This window comes from Rana temporaria, chromosome 2, assembly GCF_905171775.1.
Source record: "Rana temporaria chromosome 2, aRanTem1.1, whole genome shotgun sequence".
Taxonomy (NCBI): domain Eukaryota; kingdom Metazoa; phylum Chordata; class Amphibia; order Anura; family Ranidae; genus Rana; species Rana temporaria.
In genome coordinates this window covers 435428077-435455850 of record NC_053490.1, presented here as the reverse complement: position 1 = coordinate 435455850, position 27774 = coordinate 435428077, and the positions used below count along the sequence as shown (strand labels likewise).

Genomic DNA, 27774 nt, shown 5'->3' with positions numbered 1-27774 from the left:
GGGCATGCATGGTTCAGGCCCATACCCTCCCTTTCCTGACCTGCCGGGCTGCATGCTCAGTTAAGGGTCTGGTATAGATTTGGGTTTGGGGGGAACAACCATGCCATATTTTCTTTTATATTGGCGTGGGGGTCCCCTCCAAATCTATACCAGACCCGAAGGGCCTGATATGGATTGGGGGAGGGGGAACCCACACAGTTTTTTTTCTCTAAGTTTTTAGATGTCAATTTGTTTTTTACATTCAGCTATCACTGGGGAACTCCGTTGATGACTCGTCTGTTGTTTGGGATGCAGCAGCTGGCTTCCTTGCCCAGTCCTTAGCAACCAGCTATATACAGTGGCCGCGATTCAGATACATTGTCGTATCTTTGAGCGGGCGTAACGCATCTCCTATGCGCTACGCCGACGTAACATTGAGAGGCAAGTACTGTATTCAGAAAGCACTTGCTCCCAAAGTTACGTCGGCGTATCGTAAATTGGCCGGCATAAGCCCGCGTAATTCAAAGTAGCAAAGCAGTGGGCGTGTTGTATTGTAATGAAGCGTGACCCCATGTAAATGCATTTCCAATCGAACGGCGCATGCGCGCGCATGCTCAGAATCACGTCGCAAATACTCCCTAAGATACGTCGGCTCAATGCTTTGTCGACGTGAACGTAACCTACGCCCAGCCCCATTCACGTACGACTTACGCAAACGACGTAAAATACGACGCTGTTCCGACGTTTCGGACGTCCATACCTTAACATGACTTACCCCTGCTTTATGAGGGGTAAACTTACGCTGGACATACGCCTTACGTAAACGGCGTAGCTAAATCCGACGGGCGCAAGTACGTTTCTGAATTGGCGTATCTAGGTCATTTGCATATTCAACGCGTAAATCTACAGAAGCGCCCCTAGCGGCCAGCGTAAATATGCACCCAGGATACGACGGCGTAAGAGACTTACTTCGGTCGTATCTTGGCCAAATTCAGGCGTAACTGCCTTTCTGATTAAGCGCATAGATACGACGGCGCTCATTTGGACTTACGACGGCGTATCTGGAGATACGCCGTTGTAAGTCCTTTCTGAATCCCGGCCAGTGTTTTTAAAAGGAAGGTTAAAAAAAACACAAGACACGTTAAAAAATATTAAAAAAAATGGCCATACTTGCATTTCTGGTGTGACTCCATTGAAGTCTATTATACGCATAACGCAAAAAAAGTCCTTGATCTTTTCCAAAAACGTACAGATGTGAAAGTGCACCTTAGAAAACCATGTTAAATGGACTGTAGTGCGTTTCTGCAAAAACAGAAACCGCACAAAAAAGCACATAGGTGTGAATGTAGGGTAAAGGAAACCTAACAGATACAATTGGTTGAACAATTCGATTTATATATGGAGAACCAGGGCTGCTGATAGGGGGGGACCACCAGTCCTCTTGTAGGGGGCCCTGGCTCACAGGGGGGCCCAAACAGCAGAGGGAATCAGCGCGGTCGAATGGAGGGGGCAATTACTGGATGCCCTATGTGACTCTCTGCAGCAGCTGGAAACCGGTTTCTCTCCCTCCCGCCGACTTTCAGCTGCTGACAAATTGTAACCCTGTATTGTTTTTATCCCTTGTAAAATTTTATAAAATTCTTGTAAAAAAATTGTAAAATAAATAATTAGTAAAAATTGTAAAATATTTTTTTTTCCCAAAAACATTATTTTTTTTCAAAACTTTATAAAATGTTTTTGTTCAAAAATGTAAAAAAACAAATAAAAAATTGCTAATTTGAACACAGCTTGTCTGTTATCTTTGTGTCCGCTAAGAATGATTTTAGTATATTTAAAGTTTGTGTAAAGTAATGATTTTAGTATATTTTTAGTGAAAAATTTGTTTTTATATATTTGAGGGGGGCCCTGCCAGGTAAGCTGTATGGGGCCCCGTGATTTCTAACAGCAGCCCTGTGGAGAACAACCTACCTGCTTAGTGTTTCAGCTTTTCAGCCGAGCATTGGTAGTCCACCAGCTCACCCCAATAACTTATGTCAGTAATTTGGTCATTTGGGAACCACTGCTTGTGATGCAGATAATCTGTTTCCAAACTTGCCCTCTACATTGATCGTAATGTCTCTTTCATACCAAAAGCCTCAGATAATAAATGCATTGCATATTACACTACATATAGGTCCACTCTCAGTATTCGCTGATTTTAAATGAATAAAGAACATTTTTATATTTAAATATGCTTTATTGTTGTCCCTGTTGAGAAGATTTCCATTCACATAATTCAGAAACTATCCTGTCTTAATTATGTTTATGGCTTTTGTCTCTTTTTGTGCCAAATTTGATACCAAAAAGAAGGACAGCAAACTAAACAGAGGGGTATATTTTTTAATAAGCCAAAGGGCAGAATACTACTACATTTTCATGACTTCCTAAATGTAGCACTATGCCATTCTAATCAATGCCCCTGACCACTGCTTCAGTGAGGGTTTTAAGTGGTAAGCTGCTGGAAATATAATGATAAACAATAAACCTATTGCAGGATTGTGGGTATAGCAGTCGCAAATGAATAGAAAAACAATCCTTTGTTAAATGAGCTATGATTTACAACAGATAGGCAGGTGGTTTTGCTGGAAAGTTGTTTTAGCCTGGGTTCACATTGATGCGGGTTAAAACTTGTGCGAGTTCAACCCAACAATGCAATCCAACTCCAGCGACGATTTGACAGACCCCCCCCCCCCCAAAAAAAAAAAAAAACACTAGCCCACTGCTGTTTGACACTGAACCTGGAAGTTTGCAAGGTTTCACTGTACTAGCACTGACTATTACATTGATTGTCTGCTCCCCCCCCCCCCTGTCGAGTGCCCCCAATAGCAAGCCTTTAGCTATATTGGCACTGAAGCAGACTCACTCTAGAGCTGCGTTCCTGTGGGACATTGGGGGACAATGATGGACATTGTCTTGGCCCCGCTCTCACCTCATTGGCTCACTGGCTGTGATTGACAGAAGCGGGAGTCAATAGCTACTGTTGCTGTTTGAGCGAATAAGGAGAGTGAGACCTGGGAGAGCCGTTGCTCTCATGCATATTGCTGGGTCCAGATAGGGCTCAGGTACTACAACTTATAAGGGAGGGGGCTGAGGAGGGGAGCTGCACCCAGAAGGCTTACATAGAATGCATTAATATAAAAAAAACTTATGCCTTTAGAACCACTCAAAGTGGTTGTTAACCCACTTCTATTAAATACTCCAATCCACTCTGCACCATTATAATAATTGTCTCTCTGCCTGTGTTCTGTAAAAAATCGGCCAGATTGTACCTATATGAGCTCCGCTCCAGCTCTCAGCAGACTGTCGGCTCTCTCCGGCTCACGGCTGCAGTGGGTGGGGCCGAGCCCTCCAGCTGATGTCAGCCGGGGAGAAGGGGGAGGGAGAACAGACAATCCGCTGAGAATTGGAGCGGAGCTCATTTTGGTACAATCGGGCAGATTTTTTACAGAACAGGGACAATTATTATAATGTGCAGAGCGGATGGGAGTATTTAGCTAGATAAGAGAGTAGATATGAGAGCAGCAAGAGTGGGGGGGGGGGGGAATGCAGGCATTGGTACAAGCAGAGACAGGCAGAGAGGGGAGGGGGGAGGAGAAGGTCACAGGAGACAGATAGCATGCTGCAGATTACAGAATCACGCAAACTGACCATGGTGTCAGGGCTCAGCAGCCCTGATTATCGTGGTCAGTTTGCAGAGGGGAGGGTATAGCCAGGCAGAATCAGCCAGGTGTTTCAGGTGATACGGGGGTCCAAATGACACAGCACAAGCACTGTGCTGTATACCATGCTTTAGGGCAGTGGTTCTCAACTCCTGTCCTCAGGGCCCACTAACAGGCCAGGTTTGCAAAATTGCTGAAATACATCACAGGTGATGTAATTTGCTGCTCAGTTATTGCAGTATTCTAGTCTGCATCTCCCCAAGGTAATGCTTAAAATCTGGCCTGTTAGTGGGTCCTGAGGACAGGAGTTGAGAACCTCTGCTTTAAGGGAACAGGATCAATATTATTATTTTGGGGGTTAACAAACACTTTAAATTATGTATTAACCACTTTCCATCCCACATATGTTAAAATGACGGCCGCAAGGTGGCTCTGCCATCCTGGGCGGCCGTCATTTGATGTCCTCGTGCCTCCCGGCCGCTAGGGGGCGCGCCCACGGCGTCACTCGGGTCCCAAAAATGTGTCAAAAGTGTCCGATATGTCCGTCGCAATCACAATAAAAATCGCAGATCGCCACCATTACTAGTAAAAAAAAAAGAAATGCCATAAATCTATCCCCTATTTTGTAGACGCTATAACTTTTGTGCAAACCAATTAATATACGCTTATTGCAAAAAAAATGTACCAAAAATATGTAGAAGAATATATATCGGCCTTAACTGAGGGAAAAAAATATATATATTTTTTAATTGTGATATTTATTACAGCAAAAAGTAAAAAATATTGGGCTGGATTCAGAAAACCGATACGACGGCGTATCAGGAGTATACAGGTATAAGGGTATCTCTGAGTGCGGGAGGTCGTATCTATGCGACTGATTCAGAGAATCAGTTACGCATAGATCTCCCTAGATCCGACAGGTGTAAGTGTCTTACACCGTCGTATCTTAGGCTGCATTTTCTGGCTGGCCGCTAGGTGGCGCTTCCGTATGTTTTACGCGAGGAATATGCGAATTAGGATTTATGCCGATTCAGAAACGAACGACCGCCCGGCGCTTTTTTTTTACGTCGTTTGCGTTTGGCTTTTTCCGGCGTAAAGTTACCCCTGCTATATGAGGGGTATGTGCGGCGTATCCTATGTTAAGTATGGCCGTCGTTCCCGCGTCGAATTTTGAAAATTTTACGTTGTTTGCGTAAGTCGTTCGCGAATACGGCTGGATGTAATTTACATTCACGTCGAAACCAATGACGTCCTTGCGACGTCATTTAGAGCAATGCACACTGGGATATTTTACGGACGGCGCATGCGCCGTTAAAAAAAAACATAAAAAACGCGGGGTCAAGATGAATTTAAATACTACACCCCCCAACATCCCCATTTGAATTACGCGGCCTTACGCCACAACACATACGTTACGCCGCCGTAAATATGGGCGCAAGTTCTTTCTGAATAAAGAACTAAGGGCCAGATTCACAAAAGGGATACGACGGCGTTTCTCCTGATACGCCGTTGTATCCCTGTTTCTATCTATGCGACTGATTCATAGAATCAGTTACGCATAGATAGCCATAAGATCCGACAGGTGTAATTGTTTTACACTGTCGAAACTTAAGATGCAATACCGCGGCCGCCGCTGGGGGGAGTTTGCGTCGTAAACCAGTGTCGGGTATGCAAATTAGGAGTTACGGCGATTCCCGATGGTTTTTTTTTTTGGTGCCTTAACTTTACACAGCAATCGTATTGCTGTATAAAGTATGGCCGTCATTCCCGCGTCGAAATTTAAAAAATAACGTCGTTTGCGTAAGCCGTCCGGAAATACGGAATTACGCTACGCGCGTTGCCGTTCGAAAAAATGACGTCACGGCGCGCAAAGCACGGCGGGAGTTCGGAAACGGAGCATGCGCGGTAGGTCCGGCCCGGGAGCGCGCCTAATTTAAAAGGCACACGCCAATTTGAATTGGCCTGCCTTGCGCCGGAGGCCGCCGGCGTAGGTTTTCATCGCAAGTGCTTGGTGAATCAGGCACTTGCGATGAAAAATTGCGGCGGTGTAACGTATCTACGATACGTTATGCCGCCGCTCTTCTATGTGAATCTGGCCCTAAGCGCCCAAAGTTACAGCAGAGTAACGTATCGGGGATACGTTACCCCAGCAGAAAGATCCGCTGATCTTTCTGAATCTGGCCCATTGTGTTTTTTTCAAAATTGTTGCTCTTCTTTTGTTTATAGCACAAAATATAAAAACCACAGGTGATCAAATACCACCAAAAGAAAGCTCTATTTAAAGCGGTGGTTCACCCTCCTTGACATCATTATACCATTACATTCGGCATCGTAGCGCGAGCTACGGTATGCCGGTCTTAAATTTTTAATCCCCGTACTCACTGTGCTATCGATCATTGAAGTTTCCGACTCCCGTGGGGAATGGGCGTGCCTATGGAGAGGGAGGATGATTGACGGCCGGCTCTGGCACGTCACGCTCCCCGAAGACAGCCGGAGTAGGTCTCGGCTCTTCACGGCGCCTGCGCACAGGCTATGCGCAGGCGCCGTGAATAGCCAAGCCTATTTCGGCTATTTCCGGAGGAGCGTGACGTGCCAGGGCCGGCTGTCAATCACCTTCTCTCACCATAGGAACGCCCATTCCCCGGAATCTTTAATGATCCATAGCACGGTGAGTACGGGGATAAAAAATGTAAGACCGGCATACTGTAGCTCGCGCTACGATGCCGAATGTAATGGTATAATAAAAAAAAAAAAAAAATTTTTTTTTAATAGGGTGAACCCCCGCTTTAAGGGGGGAAAACCCATAAAAATTCATTTGGGTGCAGTTTTGCATGACCGCGCAATTGTCAATCAAAGTGCGACAGCGCTGAAAACTAAAAATTGGTCTGGGCAGGAAGGGGGTGAAAATGCCCTGTCATGTCCCTTCATATGACGTCCCATAGCCAAAACGGAAAGTAAGAGTAAATTCCTGGTTGTCAACAGAACTAGTGTGCCCATTGAAAGATTTCCCTTCTGTTCCTGCTCTGGTGATCACTTTCACTCTCAGTGATAACGGTCACCAGGACAAATAGACAGGTTGATTCTGCCTAACAGAAATAAATACCTGATAGGCATTCTAATCCCTCTCCACTCTATCCAAAACGAAAAAAAAAAGGTTTTTGTCTTTTAAATCTGCCTGGACTTCATAGCTCCATACTTAATCGTTGCATATGACTCAGCTTTAAAATGAAAATGTAAAGTAAAAAGACATTTGCTTATTTTTTTATTTATATACAGTTTCTTCTGCTACTTGTCCTTTTGATTTATATTAGATGAGTTGTTCTGGTCCTGGAAAAAACTCAATTATTCAGCGTACAATTTAAAACTTCTTGAGTAATATAAACGGCAACAGATCTGTTATGTATTACCACAGCCTGCAAGAATGTTCTGGCGATAGAAGTGTTAACAACGGACCCATGGCTGTGTTCCAAAATCCAGTGATATATGACAAAGGAAAAAACCCAAATCCTAACCCTGGTATGAACCATAACAAGGCCCTGGGGAATATATTGGGTTAACCATCTCACTTCCTCTTCTCGTCAATGGGACTCTCAGAGGTAGTGAAGCCGAGGGGAGAGGTGGGGTGAAGAGGACCTCCGCCAGATGGCAGAAAAATCACTCTGTCCCTTGGCACGGCTCTTCTACACATGGTTTTCATAAGTGCAAATAGATCCCAGAAACTTCCTGGACAGCTTTTATACTTGAAATCAATGCTCCTGACTCCTCTTCTGTTGGATTTTTTTTTTTATATCATTATTTCACAACAGGGTGAATTGTGCAATCTTGTTGACAAAGGGATGTTGGGGCGTTTATTTTCTATCCACGGTCTGGGCCAGTGCAGCCTCTTCTTGCGATGAGGGAGACGCAGGAGCTCTCAGCTGAGAGTTGACGAGAAAAGGAGGGGGCTCTATGCTTATACCTGAGAAGTACCCACGGCGGACGATGAGGACTGGACGCCAAACGGCCTGACAACAAGTGAATACCACCTGCCTGCCATAAAATAGCTGAGCCCTGGGAAAATGACAGGACATTCTTTTTGCAGGCTCTTACTAGTCTTTAGGGAAGACGTAGTTTATCCCAATTTAATATCCAGATATCTAGAATGTCATGCGTTCCGTAAGAAGGCAACAGAGCCTGGTCTGGCATTGTTTTCTACTTTTGATCCTGTTCACATGTCTACATTTAAAGCTATAAGAGGAATGTTTCATCAGATTTATTTTCTTCTACAGGTTGACATTTTAAAAAGGATGTAGGAAGAACGGTCAAGCTGATGTCCACCTGTCAATATTCCAGGTAATTTGCAACCTTATAGGTCAAGTCTAGGGAACCCTCTAGTTGCTGAGAAGGTACAAGTCTCAGCAAAGCTTGACAGCACTTGACTCTCTGGGGTTGATGTACTAAAACTGGAGCACTCAGAATCTGGTGCAGCTGTACATGGTAGCCAATCAGCTTCAGCTTGTTCAATTAAGCTTTAACAACAAAACCTAGAAGCTGATTGGCTTCTATGCAGAGCTGAAACAGATTTTGCACGTTCCGGTATTAATAAATCAACTCCAGTGAGAGAGATTTACTAAACTTGGAGCACTCAGAATCTGGTGCAGCGGTGCATGGTAGCCAATCAGCTTTTACCTTTTAGCTTGTTTAACCACTTAAGCCCCGGACCATTTTGTTGCTAAATGCCCAGGCCAGGTTTTGCGATTCGGCACTGCGTTGCTTTAACAGACAATTGCGCGGTCGTGCGACGTGGCTCCCAAACAAAATTGGCGTCCTTTTTCCCCCCACAAATAGAGCTTTCTTTTGGTGGTATTTGATCACCTCTGCGGTTTTTATTTTTTGCGCTATAAACAAAAATAGAGCGACAATTTTGAAAAAAATTCAATATTTTTTACTTTTTGCTATAATAAATATCCCCAAAAACATATATAACATATATAAGAATACGTATTCTTCTACCTATTGTTGGTAAAAAAAAATCGCAATAAGCGTTTATCGATTGGTTTGCGCAAAATTTATAGCGTTTACAAAATAGGGGATAGTTTTATTGCATTTTTATAAAAAAAAAATGTTTTACTACTAATGGCGGCGATCAGCGATTTTTTTCGTGACTGCGACATTATGGCGGACACTTCGGGAAATTTTGACACATTTTTGGGACCATTGTCATTTTCACAGCAAAAAATGCATTTAAATTGCATTGTTTATTGTGAAAATGACAGTTGCAGTTTGGGAGTTAACCACAGGGGGGCGCTGTAGGAGTTAGGGTTCACCTAGTGTGTGTTTACAACTGTAGGGGAGTGTGGCTGTAGGACTGACGTCATCGATCGAGTCTCCCTATAAAAGGGATCACTCGATCGATGCAGCCGCCACAGTGAAGCACAGGGAAGCCGTGTTTACATACGGCTCTCCCCGTTCTTCAGCTCCGGGGAGCGATCGTGACGGAGCGGCTATAAACGAATAGCCCCGCCGTCGTCCCAGATCGCTCCCCGTGGGTATCCGACCGCCGCATGTAGCGGGGGGGGTCCCGATCGGACCCCCGACCCGCGGAAAGGCATGGACATACATGTACGCCCATATGCCTGTACGTGCCATTCTGTGAACGTACATATACATGCGGCGGTCGGCAAGTGGTTAATTAAGCCTAGGTTCACACTGACAGCGGGAATGAAATTGTGCGGATTCAGCTGAATTCGCACAATTTCATTCCCACATGTCAGTCCCGACTTCAGGGGCAATTTCAGAGACATCTGTGCAGCTGTCTATTGAAATTACATCAGAAGTCACCAAAAATAGTACAGAAACGACTTTTGGGAATTGTTGCGACGCACCGATTCAGACAGTGCCATTGCCAGCAATAGCCGCCAGTTTGGCATCCGATTTGACAATGTAAACCAGTGCGTAAGTGGACCTTCACCCTCCCTCAGCACTCTCTTCCTCTCCATCCTGCTTCCCCTCTGCAGTGTTGATATCAGAATTTGTTTGTTTTTGTTTACCCACATGTTTTTTCTCCATCAAAGGCTCGGCCCGCCCCCTGGTTTCCGTAATTCCCTGAGGCAAATGACGCGGTGCCACCTAGGGTGCACAACGTGCAGTCTCGTTCAGCAAAAAGGAGGGGGCTGGACTAGTGGCGCCTGCACCCGGAAGCGCCGGCAGTTGATGTGACAATATGGGAGTGCCGGACCCGTGCAGCCGGTGGAGAAAGGTGGATCTCAGCGGCTCAACGCTGGACCTGCTGGCTAGGTGAGTATGCTTACCGTGCTGAAGAATGTCAAAGGTAAGCAGAAAAAAAATGGATGGGAAGGGGCGAAAAGGCTGCAGTGAAGCCTCGTTTTTCTCAGCCAGAAACGGCAAGAAAACTGCTGGCAGAGCTTTCTTGCCGAGTAAACCGAGCGTGTGTACGAGGCTTTGAGGTTTCTCGTTAAGAAAACTGCCCAGAATCTCGACGAGAAAAATAGAGAACCTACTCTCTATTTTCTCGTCGTGAGATTCTCGGCAGAGTTTTCCTTTGTATACTTATCTGTCTCCATGGAAAACCACGCATGCTCGAAATGACTTTGACGCATGCGCGGTAGCTTCCAAGGCATAGGTAGGGTGAAGCAAGATGGTGGCGACGGCATCGAATGTGACAAGCGCATTCTCGTCGTAGTCGATGACGTCACCGCGTTCGTGCCATTCAAAAGAACGTTGGTTCTTTTAAATCGTATGTGTGTACACTCGGCCGGAAAGAAAATCTTGCCAGGAATCAACATTTTTTTCCTGACGAGAATCCGGGCCATGTGTACGGGGCTTCACTAAACTTTAACAATAAAACCTGAAAGCTGATTGGTTTCTATGCAGAGCTGCGCCAGATTTTGCACTCTCTCAGTTTTAGTAAATCTCCACTATTGAGCATGCTGTGACTTGTAGTTGTACCTTTTGGAAGTGGCACTGGTCAAGTTGCCTAGCACTGTGCATAGACATGGATAGGCAATCTATTGCTAATAATAGACAAATGCTGATGATAGATCAAATGAATTTGGTCTCAAAGAGCCATTTTTCTATCTTCACGTACAAGAAGGATCAAATATGTGTATGCTTTTGCAGTTAACAGCGGCAGATGTATAGATAGAAAAGCTTGTATTGTCATTTTATATCATATCCGTTTAAGTAGACAGCAGGTCTTTCCAGCCCATCAATTGTATTGCACATTTGTCAGATAACTGGGGGCTCCGGGGATGATACACGCAGAGCTAAACTGTTTTGTAAAAGCATCAATTTTTTCTTTAATCTTGAGAATATAACTGGCATCCATTTTTACTTGAATTTCTTGTAATATACAGACCTAGGACAATCTCTCACTTTAAAGTTACATTCCGGGACTTTCTACAAAAATAACTTGGCAATGGTAAGAGTCTGACATTCTTTTACATAGGGACTATATTGCAGGTTGTTTATCCTTATGCTTTGCTATAACAATGCCTAAATTTGGCTGATTAATACCAGAGCGCAAAAACCTTCGGTTTATCCCGGAGAAGCCAAAGCTAATCCTTCATTACTCTGTTTATGTAAACTGCTGAAAGCAGATTCTGACTTCATTGTGTCTGGCAACACCCTTGACTAGGGAGAGCATCCCATACATGTAACAGGCCAGGAAATGGGGAATTTAGCACTTCCTCAGTGTTTCCTGTAATGGACACAGGTGGCTGACAAATGTTGTGCATTCTGCTACTGATGATCGTTTTTTTTACCAAATACATTGTAGTAATCAGTATAGCACCTGCATTTCTATATGCAGTACATTTCATGAGTGTAATTAAAACTGGTTTAGTTATTTTATCTTTTTGCTATGCAGCACCAGTGACACAACTTACCTCTAGAGTGCAGGGGTCTCCAAACTTTCTGAACAAAGGACCAGTTTACTGTCCTTCAGACTTTAGGGGTCCCGGACTGTAGCCATTGAGAGTAGAAAAGGTCCCGACATCAGTGGGGAAAAAATAATGCCACATTGTTTGTTTCAGTGGGAGGAATTGTGCCTCATTATTGGTGTCAGCGGGAGGAATTGTGCCCCATTGTTTGTCTCATTGGGAGGAATAGTGACCCATCATTGGGAGAAATTGTGCCCCTTCACTGGTATTAGTGGGAGAAATGGTGCCCCTTTAATGGTGTCAGTGGTGGGAATTATGACCCCCAAGGACCCGATAAAAGCAAGCAAAGGGCCGTATCTAGCCTCCGGGCCACAATTTGGAGGCCACTGCTCCAGTGTATCCCATGTATAAATGGCTGCTGCATAGTGTAGAAATCTTCTGCTCACTGCCACTGAGATCATCCAATACTGCAGTGTTAACATCAGCTGCTGTGAGTGTGAAAGAGTTACAACTCTTGCTCGCCCCTTCTGCTTGCCTCCTCCATCCACACTACTATTAGTTTGCAAAACACATAGCTTTCTGTAATAATCTCAGTGTCTAAGGCTGGGTTCACACTGGTCCGACAAACGCTCCGACATTGGGAGCTCATGTCTCATGACGTGTGAAAATCAATGTTTCCCTATGGGAGCTGTCTTAACTGGTCCGACACATGTTGGACCGACTTTGAAAATGCTCCCTGTACTTGGAAAGTAGCAAAGGACAGATGGACGGCCGCACACCAAAGAACTCTTGAGTTGTCTTTATTGAAGGAACATAAGCAAACACCCAGCAGGAATCAAAAACAGCCGACGCGTTTCACACTTAGTTAGTGCTTATTCATGAACACAGACCGTATGTTTGTGTTCACCCGATCCGATCCGCCAGACGGAAGAAAAATAGGATTTTCTTCCGTCCGGAAAATCGGATCTTTGCGGAGGCGGGTGATTTCGGGTTTCAGCGGATGTTCATCTGCTGACACCCGCAATCACATTGGGACCCATGTATGTCCCGTTTTAATCCGCAACGGATGGATGAAAATGCGGACATACGGTCCGCACTTCTAAAAGGGGCCTTAATGATTGATAGGCATATACCATCCACCACGTGAAACACACTCCCCTAGGGGTTTACACTCACCAAAGGAATGTAATTCAAAAGCCTTGAACACACCAGGTGTCTTCCCTTGGTCCAGTTATCTCAAATGCTCATCATCCAGGGTGGATTAGTCATGTAAAAATATGCCTTAAAGCAAAGGTCCACCCGTTTTTTTTTTTTTTTTAAAAGCCAACAGCTACAAATACTGCAGCGGCTGACTTTTAAAAAATGGACACTTACCTGTCCAGCAAGCCCGCGATGTCAGCAGCTGAGGCTGAGCAATCGCTCGGTCCTCGGCTGCTTCCGCCACCATCCTCTGTGAGGAAATCAGGAAGTGAAGCCTTGCAGCTTCACTGCCCGATTCCCTACTGCGCATGCGCGAGGATGGTGGCGCGCCGTCACTGGTCCCTACTCTATCCTGGGAACAGTGTTTCCCAGAAGACAGCGGGGGGTGACATGACAAGGCTGGATTCCCTGCGGGAGTCAGAACCCAGAAGTGGTGCAAATACCTGTCTCAGACAGGTATCTGCATCCCCTTCCCCCTGAAAGGTGCCAAATGTGACACCGAAGGGGGGAGGGATCCAAAAAGCGGAGGTTAATTTTTTGTGTGAACCTCCGCTTTAACATAGCGTGATACCATTTTAAAGTTTATTCAAGATGACCACCCCCTTAAAACCACACTTACACAACATAAATTGTTACATGCATTTGGTTGAAAAATCAAACTGTGTGTTATTAGCAATCAGTATGGAATGCCACCTGCCATCCACCGAATCCACTGTGTTGACAGTATCTATTCCTTCCTGGTAGTGACACACATATCACTTCCACTCGCTGTAAGGTCATGGGCAGACGCGTTTCGTCATCACTACTTCAACTAAGGATGAGCTCGGCACCCGCGCTGCGCTAATCACAGCCAAGGAGACATTTCCCAATGCTCGGCTGCAGAGATCGTAAAATGTCTGCCTGGCTGTGATTAGCGCAGCGCAGGTGCCGACTTCCTGGCGGGCTCTGCACGTGTTCTATGCGAACACGCCGGAGCTCATCCTTAACTTCAACTCAGCTCATCAGCGAATTACCTTATGGCGACCGGAAGAGATGGGTGTGTGTCATTACCAGGAAGTAATAGCCAGATACTGTCAACGCAGTGGATGCAGTGGATGGCAGGCGGCAATCCATACTTAATGATAACACACAGTTTTTATTATTCAACCAAATGCCTGTTACAATTTATGTTGTGTAAGTGAATGCTGGTCATACTTCATTTATTTGATTCGAGCGCTGCTTTGAGTATTGGAACTTTGCCTATGTGGACTAAGGACTTTTTTTTTACTTACATAGCATTCTGTGAATGAAGTAGGGAAGGATGAATGACAGGCTCCACCTCCTACAAAAGCAGAACACTTTGCATTGGGAAAGAATAGTATGATTTCTATGAATGGAGGAGACTGGCACGAGGGGCAAGCGAGTGGCACAATGCATTTATACTGATGCCCAAAAATGTGTGCTCTGCAGAGGACTTGGCAGCAGCAGGCATATTTGTACACTATGCAGCAGCCAGCCAGACAGGGGACACACTTCATTACACGTTATATCACTGCTGCTACATAGCAAAGAAAAAAAAAACGAAACTTCAGCTTACGGCTAAGCTCACATATAGGGAGGTAGGGGGAAATACAACTACTTGGATATTTTACACTAATGTGGGGAATGCATTAAAAGAGAAGTATGGGTTTGGGGGTTATTGCAGTTTTATACTTACCTAGGTGAATGCAGCATCGATCTGATGCTGCATCGGTCCCCCTGGCGTCTCTGCACACATCGCCAATGGCCCGGTTCTCTTGGATCCCCATGCAGAGAGCTGCTGCCTGTCAATGTTGATTGTTATGTTGATTGTACAAGCACAGGATGGGAAGTGTGTACGTTGTGGAATCACACTGTTCTAGTTACATAAAAGTCTGTTAGACACCTTTCACACTGAAGGCACATTTCAGGCGTTTTAGCGCTAAAAATAGTGCCTGTAAAGCGCCTCTCAAGCCACCCCAGTGTGAAAACCCTAAGTGCTTTCACACGGGGACGGTGCGCTTGCAGAATGGGAAAAAAAGTCCTCCAGGCAGCATCTTTGGGACGGTGCGGGAGCCCTGTATACATCGCTTCTCCACCGCCTCTGTGGCAGCGTTGCCGAAGCGCCTGCAAAGCGCTTTGGCAGCGCCGCAACAGAGGCGCTTTTAACTCTTTATTCATCCGCTAGCGGGGAGTTAAAAGTGCCCCTCTATATCGCCGCTATAACAGCGGTAAGGCGCCGCTAAATCTAGTGGGGTTTTACCACTAACACCCGCACCACCCTAGAGTGAAAGGGGTCTTACAAACAAAGATTTCATTGATCCAAGTCAGTATTGGCTATCTTATACATACATAGATTTTCGTTTGATCAGAAACAATTAATAAAATTGCACCATGGACGATTTACTTGCCAGTGTTGCATTTAATAGAAAACTCACTAAACTAATCAAAATTGGGTTTGTGATTTCTTATTCAAGTTGATCATTTTAGTTACATCAAATGACTAAATTATAATATCAATACATGTGTGGCTAACCACCTCGCAGAAGTATGAGGCTGCCTTGCCATGACACATGCAGCTGTGTGTGCTGTGAACAGACCTGAATGACAGGGAATCAGATTTTACAGGCTGTTCAACATTGTAACATCATAGTTGTTAGTGACCAAGCAGAACTGGAGAAGAGTGGCCTCAAGTGCACCACCTGCTGGCAACAAATAGTAAATCCGAAATACACAGTTACAGCTTATTTGATGTAGATTTTTGCTCTTCAATAGAAAATGTACAGAATTTTGCAATGTTTTGACCGACTTTCCTTTCTCGTAGGTTGCTGTTTCTTTTTTTACAGCATTATGGGCACCTTCTGAGAACTTCATTTCAAGGAGCACAGTTAAAAGAAGACTAAGCTGTGACTCCTGTGTCTCTGAACAGTAAGAGATTATGTGCTGTTGCATGAGAACCAGCATATGACCTTTTACTGCATAGGGAGGCAAGAGGATACCTTACCTATGTGTAAAGCTTGTCCATGTGGAAAGAGCCAAGATCAAGAATAAAGTATTTTAATAGTTTGTTAACCTTTCTCTGCCATTGCATAACTATCATGTAGGAACAATATTTTTACATCACACGAGGTTAGTAAACTTAATGCCTCGTACACACTGTCGGCCTTTCCGAGAAAAAAAGTCCGACAGGCTTTTTTTCTCGGAAATTCCAGCCGTGTGTAGCCTCCATCATACTTTTTTGGTCGGAAGTCCGACGGACCTTAGATAGAGAACCTGTTCTCTATCTTTCCGTCGAACTTCCGATGGACTCACGGCGGACTTTTGCATGGTCAAAAGTCCGACCGTGTGTACGAGGCATTAGGGTTCATGCACACAGGCATATATTATGTTGTGTATATAAGAGGAACTCCCGCGCTGTCAAGTGAAACTAGGCTAGGGGGCACTGCTGCAGACGCCTAAAGGTCTATCCTAATAAACTATTGGGTCAAATGAAAAATGTGGTGGTATCTGCGCTGTGTGACAAAGGGGGGGGGGGGGGGGGGGGCGGGGGAGGGGAGGTGACTACTGTATTTACTGGGTGTAGCAAATGTAACACACTTTGTAACACACTTAAAACAGTGAACAACCAAGACTGAAAATATTATGTTGTGTTCAGATCCAAAATGCTTAAGCCTCGTACACACGACCGAGGAACTCGACGGGCGAAACACATCGTTTTCCTCATCGAGTTCCTTGTTAGGCTGTTGAGGAACTGGACAAGGCAAGTTTCTCCATTCCTGTCGAGGAAAAAGAAGACATGCTCTCTTTTTGGCTCAACGGGATCCTCAACAGTTTCCTTGTCGAAAAAAGTAAACACACGACCGGTTTCCTCAGCAAAGTTTCTTGCTGGTTTTTGCCAAGAAACTCGGTCGTGTGTACGAGGCCTTACAGTTTTATACAGATCAGAATGCAGTAGTATTGTATGCTATGGGTCCATTCACACAGCTGTGTTTTAGTCCCTATTCCCCAGTAGCATAAAACTGCAGAAAACAAAACTAGAAACATGTGTTTGTGTGAACTAATGTGGCCATATTCACCATTACTGCTTCCTTGCCATTCAGGACTGGTGGGAGATGTGAACTTGTAGGCAGTGGGGGCAGCATGGGCACAGAATGACTGTGTTATTCCGAATGATTGAAGGTCAGGCTTTTTCTGCATCTGTGCTACCAATGCTTACACACCAAATGTTTACATCTATAAAGTAATAAAATAAAAGAGGCAGGACCGGCATGACAGTGTGAGAAGGGAAAGCACTATGGGGTTAACGATTGTAGGTGAAGAATGGGGGAGAAGAGGTAGGGTTGCCACCTCATCCCTTTAAACCCAAACACATATTGATTACACAGGTTCTGTGGCTGATTAAGGTGATAATTAAACTCACTTGGTTCCTTATCTGCCTTAGAACCTGTGTAATCCATATGTGTTCGGGTCTAAAGGGATGAGGTGGGAACCCTAAGAGGAGGATTGTTTGGAGCAACAGGATGAGGAGGGGTTTGTGGTAGTTGGTTAAGGGATAGTTGGGGTCTCCTGGACAGCAGAGAAGGGACAGGTGACAAGCAGGCAGTTTCCCACCCACCCTCCCTGTGTTTTGTTTTGTTTGGTTGGTTTGCTTTATCTCTTTGCAGGTGCAATATGAGCAAAAGGTGTCATGGCAGCTGATTGTGTGGCGGTGGTTGGTCTTTTGACGGTGGAAGAAAATACGGTTGAGATGGAAGTGTGGGGGGGGTCATCGGTGGTATGTGCCCCTCTGGTGTATTCCAGTTACTAAGGTTAGCTGGAATACGGTAATGGTTGCACTGTGGGTGTGGGTTGTGTCCGATCTGGTGTGTCACGGCTGGAGGCCTGGTATGGTAAAAGGTCCTGCAGTGTTACAAGTGGAACAAGTTAAAATTCTGGGTGCCGTCATAAGACCATCAGGCTGATAAGTTGTTTTTGTTAATAAAAAGGCTGCTATGGCCATTTGTACTCCAATTCATGTGTGGTCTCATTCATTTAGTTAATAGCAAGGAGGGTGGTGAATACTCATGGTCAGGCAGACACAAAACAAGGTGGGACATCTTAGCTACACTAGTCATGAGTAAATGGGGGGACGGGGGGGGGGGGGGGCTGGGGGGACATAAACATTGTGTAGGCAGAGGTGCTGCTGCACAATGACCCTGGCTTTTGGTCATTCAGAATGACTCATTCAGGGCAGGAGAAGATGTAAACATCAACTATGTGTCGACAGTCGGGGCGGTGCAGATGCAGAATGACCTTGGCATTCAGTCGTTCTAAATTAATGACTTTGTACAGTTCAGATGCAGTATGAATCATTTTTTTTCTGTAAAATCTTATTGCTAGTAGGGTTGCACTGATGCTAATACTGGTATCTGTGCCGATACTAAGCATTTGCATGAGTATCGGTACTCGTGCAAATGCTCCGATACCGGAAACTGATACTTTCAGGCTCGGTTCTTTCAGCTGTCAGTGAGATTCCCCCACTGACATCTAAAGTGTAAAAAAAAAAAAAAAAAGCCAGCACTTATCAGTTGTTAAAGCGGAGTTCCACCTAAAAATGGATCTTCCACTTAATCCACTCCTTGCCCCCTTACATGCCACATTTGGCATGTAATTTTTTTGGGGGGGAGTGAGGGCTTCAGGAGGAGTGGGACTTCCTGTCCCACTTCCTCCTTCCGCCGAGGGGCTGGTAAGGCGAATAGCTTAATCGCCTTATTGCAGCCCCTTCCTGTAGGCATGCGCAGTGCCGCTCGTGCATGCGCAGTGGGTGCCCGGCCGTGAAGCCGAAAGCTGTCACTGCCGGGTGCCCACACTAGGAATGAAGACGCCGGCCAGCGAGGGGGGGGGCGAGGAGCGGAGCCCCACACGTCGCTGGAACCGTGGAGCAGGTAAGTGTCTGTTTATTAAAAGCCAGCAGCTACACTTTTTGTAGCTGCTGACTTTTAATAAACTTAAAGAAAGGCTGGAACACCCCTTTAAGGAGCAGGGCCGCCATGTTCTTAACAACCAATGACAGCTGAAGTGTAAACCAAGTCCCAGCAATTGGGGCTGTCAAAAAAAAAAAGCAGCCAGGCAATATTTATCAACAACATTGCTCAGGGCTAAAACGGAAAGATAAAAAAAAAAAACATTGTTTCTTTTTGTTTTTCGATCATCTGCAGCTAAAGTCTCAAGCAACCTGTCAAGTAAAAAAAATGTTTTTGTGTTTTATTAAATTCTCCTCTTTATGAACTCTTTATTAACATTTTATTTACTCTAATCAGCCTTAAGTAATTCTTTATTCTCCTTTCTCATTTAATTATTATTCTCCCGTTGACTTTTTTTTTTTTCCCGTTGACTTTTTTGTTCACTTCTATTTTATAAACTATTAACAATTAAACCTTTTTATTGTTTGCTTTGTTTGTTAATATTTTTACACTTTAAAATATAATTACAACTTTTCACATTGAAAGAAGCTAAAAAAAAAAAAAAATTAATTTATTTGTAAAACACTTTTCAATGCTTTGTACCACTGCTGACAGCTGAAGTGTAAACAAAACAGTTGCGTTAGGTATCCGTAACTGGTATCTACGAGTACTAAAAAATAGTTTTGGTACTCATACTCATTGTAAAAAAAAAAGGTATTGGTGCACCCCTAGGGCCAGATCCACATAGGAAATTTCGAAATTGAGCATGCGCAGTTCAATCGGCGCGGGGACGCGCTTCATTTAAATGAATCACGCCCCCTACCCGCCGATTTGAATTCCGCCGCCAGAAATACACTACGCCGCCGTAACTTATGGCGCAAAATCTTTGAGGATTTGAAAGTACGCCAGGTAAGGTACGGCGGCGTAGCGTATCTCTGATACACGGCGCAAGTGAAAAATGTCTGTGGATCTGGCCCCTAGTTGCTAGTATTCTGTCAGCAAGGTCCTCGTTAAATTTCATATACCTTATTATATGAGCCTCTAGCTTCATTTTGTTGTGAAGCAACCATATAATTGTACATAAGAAGTACTCATGACCCCAAAAATCTAAGTTTGTATGTAATGGGCAGCAAATCTGAAAGCCTCCACTCAGTCCCACTGTTCCCCTGTGAAAATCTTAGCATTCCCACAGTACTAAGTACATTACAAAACATTAAAATCGTGCAATACATAAATCAACCAGCGGCGTCCTCGGCGCCTGCTTACGTCACTCCTGGAGTGACGTAAGCAGGCGCCGAGGACGCCGCTGGTTGATTTATGTATTGCACGATTTTAATGTTTTAATGTAAGCACAGGTTTTTCTATTAAACTTCCCCCTGAGTTTACTCTACTACACCATTGGAGGCTTTTTTTGTTCTCTCTCCCCCCCGCTCTGAGTGTTATTAGGGATTGGTCGAGGAGACACTCCAGTAGATTGTGATAAGAGGGAAGCTTCTTGTGGCTGCAAGCAGGCGACTGACACTAAGGATCTCTTTGATGCCCTGTACTTATGGCTTTGAGGTAAGAGTTCTGGGAGCCCTCTGAGGGATATGATCACCCATCTGTCAATCATCTGCCCATACCTGACCTAGTGGACATTCAGCTACATCGTTACTCTCTTTTGGCAGCTTGTCACATTATTCATTATTGGGACATTTTTGCACTTTGTTTTTTCCGCATATTATTTCACTGCACATTATTTGAGCTCAGCTCTCCTGATCACCGCTTATTGTTTTTTGCACAGTTTATTATTCATCATTGTCACTATTATTATGTCAGTGTGAAGGTTTGCGCAGAACCCCTTTTCCTAAATTTTTTGCACTTGTGTATTGTAAACACTATTAGGTTTTGCTGCACCACATGTATTTGTTTGGTTATTATGATTGAGCAGTCCATGTTAGCGTGAAGGCACTTTCCATTCATTCACATGTATACACACGGCCACACAAAAGTCCCGCCGTTCTTTTAAATGGCAAGAACGTGGTGACGTCAAAGACTACGACGAGCCGGCTAAATTACGTTCTATGCTACCGCGCATGCGTTAAATTGTTCTCAAGCATGCGCGGTTTATTTCCCCTTCGGGTAAGCATACAGCCGACCGGTTTTCTCGGCAGGAAACACTCTGCCGGGAATCCCGACGGGAAAATAGAGAGCAGGGTCTCTATTTTTTTTCCAGCAGTTTTCCTGTCGGGAAAACTGCTAGGGAGCATAGAAACACGGCTGGGATCCCCGGCCAAAAGCTTTCCTGGCAGTTTTTCTGCTGGGAAAACCGGTCATGTGTTAAAAACATAAGCCTCATGCACACATGGTGTTTGCTTTTCTCTGAATTTCCTGGCAGGGGAACAGCTGCTTAAAAAAATGCACGGAAAGCTGTGTACTGTACACGTGTTTAGGCAAGTCAAGCTTTGAGCTCTATTGCACCTAAACACGTCTAGCGTTTAGACATGTTTACACGTGTTCAGAGTTTTTTCTGTTCTTTAGCACTTTTCCCAAAAACGCTTAGATGGGGATTTTTTTCCAGCCTGTAAACCCTCCTCTTCTAATACGCCTGTATATACCTATGTGTGTATGGATACATAGGCTAACATAGAAGTGCTTTTACGGGCTGAAAAAAAACCATAACGCCTGTAAAAGCATATTTTTTGGGGGATTGACAAACTTTAACCACTTCAATACAGGGCTTTAAAACCCACCTCCATACCGGGCCTATTCTGGCACTTCTCTCCTACATGTACAAATCATCATTCTTTTGCTAGAAAATTACTCAGAACCCCCAAACATTATATATGTTTTTTTAGCAGACACCCTAGGGAATAAAATGACGGTCATTGCAACTTTTTAGCTTGCACGGTATTTGCGCAATAATTTTTCAAACGCCTTTTTTTGTAAAAAAAATGGTTTCATGAATTAAAAAATAACAAAACAGTAAAGTTAGCCCAATTTTTTTGTAAAATATGAAAGATGATGTTACTCCGAGTAAATAGATACCTAACATGTCATGCTTTAAAATGATGCACACTCATGGAATTGCGCTAAACTTTGTCTCCATAGGTGACACTTTAAAATTTTTACAGGTTACCAGTTTAGAGTTACAGAGGAGGTCTAGTGCTAGAATTGTTGCACACACTCTAACGCACGTGGCGACACCTCACATGTGTGGTTTGAATGATGTTTACATACGTGGGCGGGACTTACGCGTGCTTCGCTTCTGAGCGCGAGCTACCGGGGACAGGGGCCTTTTAATTTTTTTTTTATTTTACTTATTTATTTATTTTTTACACTTTTTTTTATTTATTTTTTTATTTTACTTATTTATTTATTTTTTACACTTTTTTTTTTATTAATTTTTTTCGATTGCTTTTATTCCTATTACAAGGAATGTAAACATCCCTTGTAATAGGAATAGTGTGTGACAGGTCCACTTTAAGGAGAGATGCAGGGTCAATAAGACCCCACATCTCTCCTCCAGGCTGGAAAGAATGAGATTGTGAAAAAAAATTCACAGATCTCATTTTTACTAGCTGCAATTGCGGTTTGTTTACTTACGGGTACCCGGGCGTGACGTCATCACATGGCGCCCGGGCCTCCGACGGTCATAGAGATGACTGGTAACCATCTGGTCAACAGTCATCTCTATGCTTCCCATCCGGCGCACGGCGATCATCTCTCCGGGACCCCGATGGCATGGGAGAGCCCAGAGAAGCACCGGATGGCGGCGGGGGGGATGTCCCCTCCCACCGCCTATAAGAACGATTAAGCGGCGGAACCGCCGATATGATCATTCTTATGGTGCGCAGGATCGCCGCCGGAACAAAATTATATCTGAATGATGCATCTAGGTGCAGGCATCATTCAGATATCACCGCACAAAGTACAGGACGTCATATGACGTCCACCCGGGATAAGAGACCCCCTTTTTGGACGTCATATGACGGCGTGCGGTTTTGAAGTGGTTAAAGATTCCTGTAAACAGATGTTTAGAGGAGTTGTACATACTGTATTCACATGGGGAAATTACTGCTCCTCAAAATAGAATAATTTAATTTTTCAAATACTTCACCACAATACATAATTAGAAAAATTAACTTAGCTCATGGATATTCTTCTTCTTTAACTTTTGAGCTACAGTATGTTAGCTATGATATATGTCTGTACAAGCAATGTACAGCTTAGCAAGCGTTTGCCACCACCATCAAAGAGAAAACATGTTTTTAGTGTGTCACAATACTTTCACAGTATATCTCCTTAAATAGTAGCAAATCTATAGAGCATATCATTACTTTGCCAGATGATTTGTGGAACAACCTTTATATGCCTGTCCAAGCAGTACTGGAAAATGTGATGCATCAGCTACCCTGCAATGATATGTTCTCTGACAGAAATGCATGTTATTTACAGACCTATTAATAGAAGGATTTGTATGTGGCAATAACGTATTAACTATATGCTTTCTGACTACACCAAGGAAGTAATATCACAGAATATCCATATTCTAAGAAGAAGACATGAGCAAATTATAAACACAATCAAAATCTGTGTTAATGGGTTAAACGTTTAGCCTGAGGTAAAATGGAGAAATGCAAACAGCTCTGCACAATCTTATTGACGCATTTCTGCCTACAAAGCGGCCTTAGTCATAGCTATGTTATGACTAAAGGGCGCTTTGTAGGCAGAAGCGCATCAGTCAGCATGATTGTCCAGAGTGGTTTGGTAATTTTGTAATAAATATTTGCAAGGACTTGTTGCTCTGTGCCAGCTTGCTTCATTTTACCTTATGGTTCATGGGCAGACAGAAGCCTAGGCTCAGCATCCATGTTTTCAGTAACCTGAGTGAACCAGAAGTGGAGCAGTGTCATTTTGATTACAGTTTACCCTGCCTAGCACAAAATATGCAAAGTGATTTATAAGGCATTTGGGGGGGGGGGGGGGTTTGTATACTTTCCTGTCACTGTAGTCAGTTAAAAGTGCATTGAAGGAGCACCCTAATGCTCTGGGAATGTGTTTTATTTATTTATTATTTCTGTGGGAAGATAGTAGCGCAAAGCAGTAGCAGTGAAAGACAATGGTGAGTGGACATATGAGGTATAGTAGAGTACACAGTTTGTACTACCTACTGGGTTATAGGCTTCCTTCAGGTGATTAAATGCTGGCTGGTTTTGGGAACACACACCATTCCCCCCCCCACCCCCCCCCCCCCCAGAACCCTTCCCTACTTTGGGAGTTCTCAGTTTTGTAGCAAGCAATGCAGAGTAACACAGTAGTAGAGGGGAGGGTGTCCTGTGTCATAGAGTTTACAGGTAGGTCAAAATTTCTATTATCTTAATTGTACGTTACAGGACACAAGCTAAGTATTCATAGACGCTGGGAACTATAAAAGCATCCAATGAGGATCCTTTGTCTTGGCCAAAAATAGAGGTAACTTGTTGAAGAAATCGGAAGCCAGAATATACACACATTGGGTACCCCATCTCTGACATATCAGACTCAAGATGTCAGGGTGAAGGGGCAGGCAGTGAACTTCCTTCAAGGTGATTGAGGTAGGCCACAGTTGCAGTATTGTCTTATTGCACCCTGATTGGATGCCCTTGAAGAAGGGGGGTCCAGCAGTACAGATCCGACCTTATCACCCTGAGCTCCAGGGTGTTGATGGGGAGATGGACTTCCTCTGGTGACCAGGAACCCTGATCTGTGAGGGATTGAAACACTTTTCCCCACCCTGAAAGACTGGCATCTGTCGGTATTACCTTTCAGTGTTATGACAGAAATTAATTTACAATTGTCAAGGGTGGGTTGGCAATACACCAAGCTTGGCAATTCCTTGCTTGACTGAATATGGAGTATGCGTGGATAGAAGAAAGAGGAGCATGCTTGTTCCATGCCAACCAGCTGTTGTATTGGGGAGCTATTAAGGAAATTAGGTGAAATGGGACAGCCTTGAAGAAGGCTATTATGTGACCCACAACTCTCATGGAGAATCTTACAGGGGATGCCTCTTTGATCCCTGGCCCCAAGTATGGGTTTTGAGAGAGAGAAGTTATTTCTCTGAAAGAAAGATTTTTGCTTGAGCTGTGTCTAGAATAATGCCCAAGTATTCCAGGCAAAGAGAAGGTCGGAGTGCAGATTTTTGGAAGCTGATCACCCAATTAATGAACACTGTGAACATTTGCAGATAGATGGAAGAGAGATGAGTCCTTCAGAAGAAGGTAATCTAGATAACCTGTAACTTGGATGCCGAGTACTTAAAAAGGCAAGAAGAGGTGCAAGGAATGGCCAAGTAGCAGTTTGACAAACTGGAAGTGAATATCTCCTACTGCAAAGTCACAGGCTCTCTGTTCTACCCTTACAGGCTCAGCGGATTGCTGAGAGCCTGAGCCAGATGCCGGTATAGGCATCTGGGTGAATTCCATCCATATGGTCAGGATCTTTCCTGAGCCTGGACCAGCTGAGTGACATTAGCCGTCAGCGTGCTTTAGCGTGTCACAGGAGTGCCGAACAAACTGCTTGATCCATAGGAGATCCATAAGAGGAGTACAGCCAAAAAAGCTTTGGCCATACTTCTCCTTTTAATTGTTACATGGTGTGGAAATGTGGACTGCCTATTTCACAGTTGTCTAAGAGGAGCCCCAACGTGCTTATCACCACTGTCATCTACTTGAGGCTCCTCTAGAATTGTATACCCAGCAGACTTTTGTGGTCCACATTGGGTGTCAACCCAAGAGAATTTTGATAACCCCAAAGGGATGCTGGTTGTACAAGCCTCAAGAAGAACACAGTGGTCATGTGTGCTGTGGGACCCCTCTGAGACAGCTGGGGAATAGCAGGCCACCTTTCTACCACATATGCTGATTAAACTCAGTGTTTACAGGGAAATGTAGTTATGGCAGTTAATTTAACATTACATGTCAGTGGCATCAACTTCACAGAAGTTTCCCTCTACAGGTTGCCAACCTTTGAACTGCACACATGGAAAATGTAGTCAGGCCATGGCAGTACAACAGAGGTAAGTTAGAGTTTGGGATAAGTTGGGGATGGGTAAGGTAGTCCAGTTTCGTTTTTGAGGGCTTGGGGAGGTGGGTTGGCATTAGTTTAAAGCGGATCTCCCATGCCTAAAAGTTTTTTTTTTGTTTTTTGTTGGTGTAATGGTTAATGGCATTCAATAAATAAACTCACTAGTTTGGTGTCCCACGTCCTCTGCTGTGCCATTCTGTGTGCAATCTTCATTTATATTCCGCTCGTCGCGCCGTTCCCATTTTAACTGTGGGCATTAGAGGCCCACAAGCAGGCACTTCCGTGTTTCGGTCCTCTCTCGTTCCTTTGTTTATTTTACACGCCACTTCCGGTTTCGTAAATCACGCGATCTTTGCTATGCAAGCTCCGCACTGAATACTGTGAGCTATGAGAGAAGTTCCCAGAGCACACTGCGTGGTACGGGAAGTGACTTAATACCCGAAAAATACCCGCAGTTGTGCAGACAGGAAAGCCGTGAAATAAAAGGTACTGCTCATATATAAAAATTAAAAACATCCGTTTTAACATTATTTACAGTCAGTAATGTGATTAGGCTAATGTCGAAATTAGGGTAGAGCTCCGTTTTAAGGCAGCAAACCTGAACTTGTCCTTTAAAGCCCAACCTATCCTTATTGAGGCATAGCTTGCTGATATATCACATTTTTCAGATGGGTGCACTTCTAATAGTAAGATACTTACCTACATGCTTAACTCATTGAATTTCTTTTTATTGTAGATCCAGGATTCTTTACATGCAGAGGCTGCAAAAAAAGCTGTTCCCTGCGTTTAACTTTCTGGAGCAATATCTCATCTCTAACAACAATAAATAAGTACACTGTGATTTCATGCCTGACTTGTTAATAATGGCTTCATCCCACAACACAGAAGATGATTTCCTGCCTGGGAGAGAATAAGAGACATTACATTCAAGTTATACAATACAATACATAAATACAGCCACAGTCCTGAAGTTAATAAGTTTCATATTTATTGAAACAAAAAAATATATACTATCAGTGACAAATAAGATTTCCATATCTTTGTTATTATTATTCCTCAGGTGCTACAGGCAAGTATGATGATGGAGGACACATAATATGTACAGGCTCTATAGAAACAGACATAAACTGCATGATCTATTGGTAAAGTACAACAGTGCCAATAAACAAGTTGGTAAGTTACAAGGCTACAATAGTTCACAAAAAACAAAAAAAAGATATTAAATAAGTACTCAATAGGCAGTGTTCAGACATATTTGTAATGGGAGTTACTAATGCGCTAACCACACCGGGTATAAATACACGACTAAAATTATAAATATACACAAGCAGCAGCCATAGCAAAATAAGTGTTCACACGCTAAAAACAGTTTGTTAAAGAAACAAGCTATATACAATCCCAATGCAGTTTAAAAAGAAATAAAAGTCCTGCTGTGTCCAAATACTCACTATTTCAGGGGTCCACATGGCGCTTTGGCTCCTTTCACATTAGTGGCGGTATTTCCCACTACCCTGAAAAGCGATCAACTGTGGATGGTGAAAGTTTTTTTAGGCATTAAGGAGGTGATGCTGCCACCTTCTGATGCCTGTTATTTTTTTGCCTTTTTTTTTATTTTTTTTATGGAATGTCAATTTAGCATTAGCTGGGGGTTGCAGCATGGCCCCATTCACTTACATGGGGTGGTCAAAGCATGGTAAAAACAAAAATCAATCACCTTTTTTACATCATTCACTGGCTGTGTGAAAGGAAAATGTAAAACAATTTAAACCTGCAGCATGTCTGTGTTGCTCTCCCATCCTGTGCACCTCATGAAAAGACCACAGCACAATAAGGAAAAAAATCCAAAAGATGCTGGGATGCTGAACTTCACATATTTCCATTCCTTAAAGGAGTTGTAAAGGAAAAAAATGTTTTGCCTAATATTAATGTCTGCAAGGTAGACATACAGAATAGTGTAATGATTCTGTTAAAAAACTAGTAAATACCTATAAAATGTCTTCATCTATATCACCGCCGGCATTCTAGTTTCTG

At 43.8% G+C, this 27774-nt stretch overlaps 1 long non-coding RNA gene across 1 annotated transcript; it reads left to right on the top strand.

Moving 5' to 3' along the window:
• The first annotated feature begins 23923 nt into the window (after positions 1-23923).
• LOC120927586 lies at positions 23924-27558 on the top strand. Its single transcript, XR_005747099.1, has 2 exons — positions 23924-25735; positions 26480-27558. It is a non-coding gene; the product is annotated as an uncharacterized LOC120927586 (long non-coding RNA).
• Positions 27559-27774: the final 216 nt, after the last annotated feature.